Genomic DNA, 10,674 nt, shown 5'->3' on the forward strand with positions numbered 1-10,674 from the left:
GCTGCAGCTGGTGGCACGGGCTCCGACTCCGGCTCCGGCTGCGGCTCCGGTTCGGCTGCATGCTGCACGAAGCTGAAACTTCCAATATTCCTGTCGTCTGTCAGGCCCGTCTGAGTATGTGTGTCTGTGTGTGTGTCTCTCTCTGTGTGTGTGTGTTTTATTAAAGGTACATCACCAAAAATTCAACGAGCCGAGCTCCTCACAACAGCCCCAGCCGATGCCGCACAAGCTTGCCACACGCATTCGGCTATGGCCAAACACTCTCGTTGCGTTCCGTTGCGTCTCGTCTCGTCTCGTCTCGTCTCGTCGCGTTGCACGATGCTCGCTCAGTGTTGCTATTTAGACCAATAACTCAGCCTGGCCCACGCACTGGCGACCGACCAAACGACCAAACGTCCGACCAAATAGCGAACCGCTGTCGCCCCCAAGCCTCGCCCCTCCCCTCCTGCTCCTGCGCCTGCTTCTGCTCCAGCTTCTGCTCCTGCTCTATATACAGCAGTCAGCCGCCATTTAGCCCGGCTTTTGCCCCTTCCAGACGCATCTCTCTCACTATATATATATATATATATATATATATATATATAAATATATGTGTGTGTGTGTGTATTTCCAGGCATCGTCACATCGCCTCTGCACTCTCTTTCTATGTATCTGTGTGTGTGATGTTTACCCTATTGTATCGGCTGCATGGCCGTTGCCATTGCCACTTGAAGGCTCGTCGTGCCTCGTTCCACGCGCAAGTTCACACTCCGGGAATATTAATAAAGTTATACCCGTACCGGATCGCCGTAAACCATATCGTTGTCAGAGCTTAGCTAATCGTGCCGTACCTTAGCTTACCTTACCTTAACCTTAGCTTACCTTCACCTTACCTTGCACTCCGCTAGCCCTTCGGCAACCCAGGGACGACCTAGACCCTAGCTGGAGCCTAGACCAGGGCCAGTGCGTTCTTGGCCCTGTTGCCATGTAACCAGTTTTTTTTTTTGTTTTTTGTTTTTTTTTTTGGGAATACCGTTGTTTGTTTCCTGTGTGATTTTCAATGCATTTGAGACTTTGACTCGCACTCGCATTCGCTCCGTCTCTTACTCTCTCGTGCTCGTGCTCGCTCTCACGGGGAGAGAAAAGCGCGCGTGTGCTACCTTTGGCAGCGTTATCCTTATCAACAGCATTATCAATCGGGCCGTCACAGTTCGTCCGTTGTCGTTCCGTCGATTCGTTCGATTTATCGCTCGCTCCTCGTTTGCCTCAGCTCCACCGGGAGTATGATACTAAGAAATCTACTGGTAAATATTAATTACCAACAAATTTCTACAATTTTCTCGTTGTCTGAATGTGTGTGTGTGTGTGTGTTTGTGTGTGTATGTGTATGTGTGTTTTAGTGTATACGTTAAATATAGCAGCAACAAGTGGCAAAATCTTATTAGATATTACATTATAAACACGTTCCATATAAACTCTCTAGAGCTCTCCAGATACTAAATTCCAAGAAAGTTTTTTGACTAAGTTTTAAGCAATCTCGGTAGAGCTGAAGATCGATTCTCGAAGATAATACTATTTAAGTGAATTAACAATTGATAAATATTTACCCATTAGCTATCCAGCATTCCAAAAGAACTTAGCATAGGAAAGAAATCTCCTAGAGAATTAGATAATAATATTCATAATAAAAGATTTAAATGTGCAAAAATATTAATAGCCTACCTACCTATTATTATTTTCCCATATTTTATAATATTTATTTTACATAACAGAATAGAGAAGACGTTTATCTATGAAAACAAAATTCTATAAAAATAAAATATCTATGAAAAATAAAAAAAAATGTTATTTTTAGATATTTGATAGATATAGATATAGATATAAAATATGTAAAATAAAAAAAATAAAAATTATTTTTAGAAATTTTATTTTTATATATTTTTTTCTAAACGTTCCCTTCATTCATATGACATGGGAAAAACAATAATTTGAACTTCAGTGGATGAAAAAAAAAAAGTTAAAGATCTATAAATAATATTGTGCTATACTATACAGTAAAATACAGGGAATTTTGTTAGTCATCATTAGTAATACAATATTATATAGTATAGTAGTCGTCAATCTAATAATAAAGTACAGGGCATTGTTGGAGTCATCATCATCCTCATCTAGCTGTAAAGAAATTAATCTTAGCAAAGAGTTGAATTGTGAGCTATACAGAGTAATTGCTAGTCGAGCACTAGAATATTTGCTAATAATTTCTTAAAATTAGGGTATCTGCATGTCTAGCAATAGAGCACTTTATGATAATCTCATAGAAAAATGTCTTGACACACAGGGTATGTGCTGGTCTAGAACATGATAATCTCTCTGAAAAGAGTATATATTTCATGCAACATTTCTTAATAAATACCAAATTTTAAAACAAAAATGATCTACTAATCTAGTAGTATCTAGTAATCTACTACTCAACTTCTTCTTGATAATCTCAGAAATGGAGAAGAGATATAAGAGTAGTCTAGAACTTGATAATCTGATTTTAAAATGAAAGAGAAAAAGTATGTGGCATACAGGGTATCTGATCGTCGAGCACGCGCGTACTGCTTGTTTATCTCATAAGTAACCGCATCAATATGAAAATACAGGGTATCTGTTCGCCTAGCACTAGCGCATTTCTTGACAATCTTGTACAGTTCAATTGACTTGCGAATTAATTACGTGTAATGCGTATGAGAGGGAGCGAGATGGTTAATGCAGGCCAACTTTTAGAACCAGTTCATTCGGTGCATCAAATGACAAATGCACTTTCTGTATACATGCATATGTATGCATGCATGTGTCTGTGTGTGTGCATTTGGTTAATGGCTGCTTCGTCTGATTCTGGAACTGGATTGTAATTACGATCCTAATGCTGATAACACAGCTTAACCAGACCCAGGCTAAAACTAACATTTGCCATAAGCTTGCCTACACACACACATATGTATGTATATATTCATATATGTATGTATATGTAGCTAGCATGTTTACATATGCATGAATATGTATATATATATATGTATATATAAATATTTCTATGCTGTCCTGCACACACACACACACACACACACACACACACACATACATACATACAAGGCAAGTCCTTATGTCAAACGAGAGCTCTGTGCGCTGAGCTGCGCCTCAAGCATTTCATCATGCACAACGAACCACACACACACATACATACACTCTCGTTAGACCAATATGTACCGTATCTTGCCCTCTGCTCCTCTTCCCTTCCATTTGTACCGTAGCGTACCTATCTTTCCATATTCCCCGCGCTCGTTCGCTCGCTTATTCTCGCTCTCTCTCACTCACTCTCCTCTCTCTTATCTATCTCCTTCTCGCTCTCTCTGTGTTGCTGCCCACTACTACTTTGGGTGTGCTTTGCCAAGCTGCTTTTCCTTTTATTTTGCGTGGCTCATTCGCTGTGTTGAGTTTGTTGATTTTTGCTTTTTTTTTTTTCCTTTCTTTTTTTCTATTGCTGCTGCTGCTGGTGCTAGTGCTGCTGTTGCTGCTAGCGTTGACGTCGACAGCTTTGCTGTTGCTGCTGTCGCTGCCACTGCCACTGCCACTGCTTTTGCTGTTGCTGGCTGCGCGCCGCACACACATACACAGCTCATGTATATACAACATTCCTCAGTACTTGAAGCGCCTCCGGAAGTGATGGTTTTCATCTGCCGTTCGTCGCATTTGCAGCAGCTGCTTTAATAATAAGCCAAGCAGCAGCAGCAGAAGCAGCAGCCTCCAACACCCCTATAGACCCACTGTGCTCTGCGCATACAACGGGCAGCAGGCAGCAGCCAGCAGCCAGCGAGTAGCCGCAGTCAGCGTGCAAGCAGCAGCAGCAGTGTAAAGTTATTATCTATTGCCGTTCATAGTTGTTGTTGTTTCGCAGCGGGAATGCGCAGCAAAAGATACGCCAGCGATTTAAATCGCATTGTCTGCGCCGGAAAATCGGTGAGCTAATCCAATATTCAATTTTATAAGTTTTCCACCCGAAAGGCTAAATGTGACCACACGCAATAAGAAATTACACACCAAGTTTTTATGGTGGGCACAAAAAAAAAAATGTTAGAAAAAAAAAACAACAAAGAGAAGCAGAGGCAGAGTCAGGAAAACTAACAGCAACAGCAGCGACAACGGCAGCAACAACAGCAACAGCAGCGCCAGTGAGACTGACACATGCGCGAGAGCCGCCAAACGATTTATATGTCTCTCTTTCTCGTTATCGCGCGCTCTCTTCACAATTCTCTCTCTCTCTCGTCGCTGGCGGCACTTGGCTTCTCGCCATTGTTGGACCCTGCCGTCATTGCTGCCTGCTGCTGTGCGCCTGTTACATTCTGTAGACTGCAGCGTCACTGCAGCGACGCTGGCCGCGTTGCCGGCATCGCGGTCGACCGACACAGAGCCCAAACACAGAATAGCCACATAACAAAAACAAACACAAAGCTTCCATCAGCAGCAGCAGCAGCAGCGGCAGCAACATTATCATTTAATGTAACATAAAAAAATGTCTTTAAAGAGTGCGACACGAGCGAACAACTACAACAGACCAACACACTCGAAAGATTAACAGAGAGCGACTAGAAGAGAGCTGGCAAGCAGAAAGAGAGCGAATGATACTGTTGCTATTGCGGCTGCTGCTGCTGGTGCCGCTGTCGTTGGCGCTGCTGCGGGTCTGCGGTTGTTTATTGTTTTACAGGCCGCTTGGGGGCGCTAATTTGTAATGTGAAGCTTAGTTTTGATGTGTGTACAGCAAAAGATTGGCCAAGTGTGTAAACCGCAAGACTTTATGTTAAATTTACATATGTTTATATAATAATGTATGTAAATTCATTACCATATACACATACTTACAGAGTCTGTGTACATACATGCCTACATGTGTATGCATAACGTATTTTCCCATGGTATTTAAATTCAGCTAAGCTTAAATATAGTGCTTTAGTCTATTTTAGATAGAAATGTTATATATATATACATATATATGTATGTCTATATATTTTTTTTTCTGCATACGAAATTAGCATTTGACACAGAAAAACTAAACTTTGTACACATGTACATACATATGTATGTATGTATGTATATTTACTTTGCTGTTTTTTATATGCGTGAAGCTTTAAATATAATTACAGTTAAAGCGTAATTTAGAGCATAATCTGGATTACTGTCAAAAGCAATACAAGTTAACTAAACAAATGCATATTTAATTGAAAATGATTCGAATTCATTGTAAATATCAAAGGTTTAATTATTCCCACAGACATACATGTGTTTGTATGTACTATGGCTATGACAAATTTTTGTTGTGCTTTAAAATGTGTCGCAATTTGCCCACATACACATATGTACATACTTATACTCAGCATTCGTACACATGTATGTGTATGTGAATTCGCCATTTGTATTCCACCTTAGTCTATTGCTGATTCTGCTCGGTTGTTCCGCTCAGCGGGGTAGCTCAGACTAGCTGTGGTGGTTATTCGCATTTCGTTTATTGCGGTAGAGTTTGCCTGCTCGCCTTTTCTCAGCACCCAGCAGTTGGCATACGCGCCGCACAACAAAATTGTGCTCATAAACCGTGTGTAGGCAAATATTGTGTTGCGCACTGCTTTATTATTATAAGCGTCGAATTGGTCTCCATTAAAGAGCACTTTCGACTTACTTGTTAAGCATTTCAATTTTCAACTGTGCAAAAATAAATGTTAAGAGCAGCTGTTAACGATGAGCTGTAAAAAAAAAAGAAAACAAAAACAAATAGCAACAACAACAAAACGATATCGTATAAGGAGAAGGTAATGCTAAGCTGACCGAAATATAACAGTCTCTCTCTCTCCATCCTCAAGCATGCAATGCTCTTGAATGTGTCAGCTGCGTATTTGTGTGTGTGAGCGAGCGCATAAAATTGTGACTGAGTAATTTAGAGTTGTCAAGTTGCTGCACTTACTTTTAGCTAAAGCTGAGATAAAATTTTTTTTTTTTTTGAAGCTATGATATTGAAACATATTTACATTATGTCAATCTTGGAATATTAAAATTCTTTTGCCTATCCCTTTTAATTTTGTTCAAGACATTAAAAATTGATATTGAACGACCATTTTTGTCTTAAAATTTGTTTGCGCTCGCATTGTGCACTTCGGCAACCCTGTGCGCAAGCAACACTCTCATGCAAGTTCTCTCGGTCTCTCTCTCTCTCTCACTCTGTCGGCTGCGGCCGGCAGTTTGTCTGCTCTGTTGCTCGCTGGCAACTGTTTGCCATAGCAGCGGCGCTTGCTGTGCTGCCTGGTTGCCTGTTAAATTGGCGGTTACACGCGCGCGTCAGGTACGCCAGCCGCCAGATTTTCATCGGTTGCTGCTGCTCTGCTGCTGCTACTGCCACTGCTGTTTCTGCTACTACTACTACTACTGGTGGTGGCAGTGGTTGCGCTCTGTGGTGCTGAATGCTGTTGTGGCTGCGTGGGTTCGGGCTCCGTCGTTGTCGGCTAGTGGTTGGTTGGCGCTGTTTTTTTTTTTCTTTTGCCTTTGTCTCTGGTGCCGTTTCAAGTTGGCTTCTTCTTGCTGCTTATCAGCTGCAAGTTTATCGATTTTTACTCGCGCTCTCTTCGCTATGAAGCGTCGCCGTTGTCGGTCTGACAGTTGCTGTGCGCCTGTTCTTTCCCTCGAATATCGAATCTCGATTTCGATGAGATTTTATTACTGCCGTTGTACTGACAGACAGCCATTTAAATATATTTTTTTATTTTATTTTCCTCTTTTTTTTTTGTGGCTGAGTTTTGGTTTTGCGCCGTGTGTACATTTCAAATTATATTTATTTTATAGATTACGATTCTTGCTTTCTTTACACGCGCTGCCCGTCATGGTCTCTCGCCAGAGTATTAGCATTGTTGTAGTTGTGCCGTTGTCGTCTCGTTGACTCGCTTTTTCACTTACCTTCACCATCAACAACTCACCACGGCAGCTTTACGTACATACATATAAAAATGCATGTATGTATGTATGTGTGTATATACATACGAACATTAGGTGAACGGTGTTGGGATGAAGTGGGGAAACGCCTGCTGTTCAGCTTGATTTCATCATTTACCATATTTAATTCCATTTAAATGAAAATGAACTGAAACCGATTACAATCGCCGACGTTGTCGTTGCCGCTGTCGCCGCCCCAGACTCGGGCCAGACATACACACACACCCAATAATCGGTGGAGTCCCGGAGCTGCGCGTGCAAGCGACAAGCCATGCAGCCAGCCAGCCAGCAACTGAAATGATAACACAACCAACGGCAACGAACCCCAACAGCAGGCAGTCAACAATATTCCAACAACAGCCCGCCGAGAGCAGGCAGCGAGCGGGCAGCAACAACAGCAACCGCCACTCAACAGTCAAGTGCTTTGCTTGCCCAGCCAAAGCAGCGTGTGAAATATTTCTTACACACACCAGCACAGAAACACATAAACACAGACAAACTCACACACCAAGCATGAAAAAAAAAAAATACCGAAACCCGAAGAAAAACAACGACAAGAGCGGCCGACAAAATTGCAAAGCTCTCAAATCAGTGTCGGTGGCGGTGGCGTCGTCATCGGCGGCGCTGTCGTTGAATGAATGCGAATGCTCAAACAGCAACACCAACAACTCCCATGCACACAGCCACACGCACACACACACAGGCATACAGCGCGCAACGGGAGACAGCACAAATCCGAAACCAGAACAGATGATTAGCCTAGTAAAACGAAACGAGCGACGACGCTGCAGCACAATGTGGGAGCGCACTTTTGAGTCAGCGAGTAAAGCTTTTTCACGCTCTCGCAGTAGTAGTAGTACACGACAGTGGGACCAGATTAAACATTATTTGCTTGAATTTCTTCAAATCGAAATTGTGATTGCTTAATATTGTTTTTATTAGATTAAATTTTGAATGGGAAATTCTATATTTTACCTAAATTCCAAAATTAAAATGATACAAACTAAAATAATTTTTGGTATTTAATGCCTGATATCTGAAATATATGTGACTGACCATTGATTAGATTAGCTATTAAACAAGCAATGGTGACACAAACGTAATAGTTATGTAAATTATATATTGACTAAATATGAAAATTAATCTACATCTTCAGAAATATTACTGGTTTAAAAGGGTATAATATATGACATAATTTATAGATGTAATTCGATATTGAACAGGGCTCTAGAAAATAGAATGGTGATGTTTATTATATATTCAAATATTCAAATTAACATAGAACTTCAGGGGCTTTACGAGCGTAATATATAGTTAATATTGATATTTAATTTAGTACAAAGAAGCTGAGGAACAAATAGATTTAAATCAAATGAAATTTAATTCAATTAAATTGCCGCTAAAACCAACGAAAATATTGCATTCGATAATTAGTGAATGTTTGTATCACTGTGCATGGCCCCCACTGCTATATGTGCGTAATTGAAAACCGGTTGCACTGTTTACCGACATTTTCCGCTAAGTTGTGAGAGGCTACCAAAGAGAGAGAGACAGAGAGAGAGAGAAAAAAAAGAGCAAGTGACCGACCATAGGAAGGTCGCCGTCATCGTTGCTGAGCCGAACAAGTGTTCGTTGTTGCTCGTTGACTCGTATTTGCGATTCGTCGTCGTCGCCGTCGTCGTCGTCATCGTCAGCCATAACCGGAAGGTCGCCTTTACCACAACATTTATTATGGAAAAATCGCGTAATCACTGTCGTATCACATTTTTTGCAGCCGTCGTTGGTCGGCGTCGTCGTCGTCGTAGTCGTAGTAGCTCTCTGGCTGTGTGTAACTGTATGTATGTATGTGTGCATATATTTATATATGTATGGGCTTCTTGATGTGTGTGTGTGTGTGTGTGTGTGTGTGCAAGCGAGTGTGTTGGTTTTATTTTTAGCAGCAGACGCCGCTTGCCAACTTCAAACTTGTTGCAAGTCGTTGGGTTGCGTGTTTGACGTACGAAATTGAACTTTACTTTTATATTAAAGCTTTGTTCGATTTTTATGGTACATTTTGCTTTGCGTTTGTTTTCTTTCTTTCTTCATGTGGACTATGTGTACGAGTGTGTGTGTGTGCGTGTGGCTCGACAAATTTTATTTTTTTCTCTTTTTTTGTTTTTTTGTAGCTTTCGTTGCGAAAAGTGAACACATTTCCAGTCTAACATCCAGCAGCAGCAGCAGCAGCAGCAGCCCCGGCTGCCACGATTAGTCCACTCAGGCTCAGTCGCGCTACCCAGATATTCCAATGCATATTATTTGGTTGGGCCTTTATGGAGATGGTTGCGTTCGCTGTCGCTGTCGCTGTCGTTGCGTTGTCGCTGTTGCTGCTGCGGCTCGTTTGGGGGTTGCTTCCCAGGGGTGTCCAACGCACACCCACACCCACACCCACACCCACACACATACACTTGTGCATGCTCACATGTATGCGTGTGCACTTGCAGTTTTATTTTCATTTTTATTTTATTTTTTTTTGTGTGCATTCGCTTTTTTTTTTTTTTTTTCTCTCTCTCTCTCTCTCTCTCTCTCTTTATTTTCTTCATTTTCATTTTCGTTTTTATGTATGTATATGTATTTTTTTGTGCTTTCTGTTTTGGCAACTGAACATGGAAACGGCACCTTGCACATCGGGGCTGTCCGTTTTCTTCTTGCTGCATTTTGCACTGGAATGTGCGACACGGTACAGTGGAAGGCCAGTTGCATGTTGCACACTGCATACACATATTGTATGGTATGTGTGTGTGTGTGTGTGCATATGTATGTCTGTCTGTATATAGAGGAACATACAGCAGCAGCAACGACAGCCCAAGCCCAGAGAGACACAACTTGGGGCCTCTGTCAAAGGCCATGGACCAAATCCAGGGCCTGGTTCCTGTTTGTTGTTGTTGTTGTTGCTGCTGTTGTTGCTGCTGTTGCTGTTGCTGCTGTTGTTGCTGTTGCTGTTGATTTGCAAAGTGGATTTTGTGTATTTGACGATTGTTCGACTTGCAGTTGATGCTGTTGCTGTTGCAGTTGCAGTTGCCGCATGTTGTTGCAAAACTGGTTACTGTTGTTGCTGTTGCTGCGGCTGTTAGTGCTGCTTGCTGCAATACTTGCAGCTAACTTACATTATCTACACCCCCCCCACTCTCTGTGTACCACCATATCTCTGTCTCACTTTCCCCCCGCCCTCTCTCTCTCTCTCTCTCTCTGTCTCTCTGTCTCTCCCTTTCTTTTTCGCATGCTCTGTCTCTGTCGTGCTTTTGCTCCCACTCTGTTTTTCTCTCCTGGGACAGCGTGTTATATATGTGTGCTTATATAAATATGTATGTATATGTATATGTATGCGTGTGTCTCTGTGTGTGTATGATTGTATGTGTGTAAACGTGTTTGTATTAACCCTTTTTGGCCACACATATACGGCCTGCCAACAGCTAAGAGGAACCTAGCTAGACCTTCCTTGCTGCCCCCGCCCATTGGCAAATATTGTAAAATTTTATATTTGATCCTAATATACACAGAAAAATAGATTTATTCTATGTTTACTATTATGTTATAGTTCAAGTTTTTATTCCCATCACTCCTATTTCTATGACTTTCAAGCCCGATTTGCAATGCATCTCTCTCAAATCATCGTCAAAACTCAAAATGAACTCTCGGATCGAGTCT

At 41.7% G+C, this 10,674-nt stretch overlaps 1 long non-coding RNA gene across 2 annotated transcripts; it reads right to left on the reverse strand.

Annotated features, from left to right (window-relative positions):
- Positions 1-1,889: 1,889 nt before the first annotated feature.
- LOC116804505 lies at positions 1,890-8,715 on the reverse strand. 2 transcript variants are annotated; one of them, XR_006357363.1, is made up of 3 exons: positions 7,109-7,967; positions 5,381-5,753; positions 1,890-2,151 (listed from the first exon to the last, which is right to left on the reverse strand). It is a non-coding gene; the product is annotated as an uncharacterized LOC116804505 (long non-coding RNA). The 2 variants fall into 2 exon arrangements; XR_004364486.2 differs by lacking the exon at positions 1,890-2,151 and having other exon boundaries at positions 4,693-5,753; positions 7,109-8,715.
- Between the last annotated feature and the right edge of the window lie 1,959 nt (positions 8,716-10,674).

Source organism: Drosophila mojavensis, unplaced genomic scaffold, assembly GCF_018153725.1.
Source record: "Drosophila mojavensis isolate 15081-1352.22 unplaced genomic scaffold, ASM1815372v1 contig_136, whole genome shotgun sequence".
Lineage (NCBI taxonomy): Eukaryota > Metazoa > Arthropoda > Insecta > Diptera > Drosophilidae > Drosophila > Drosophila mojavensis.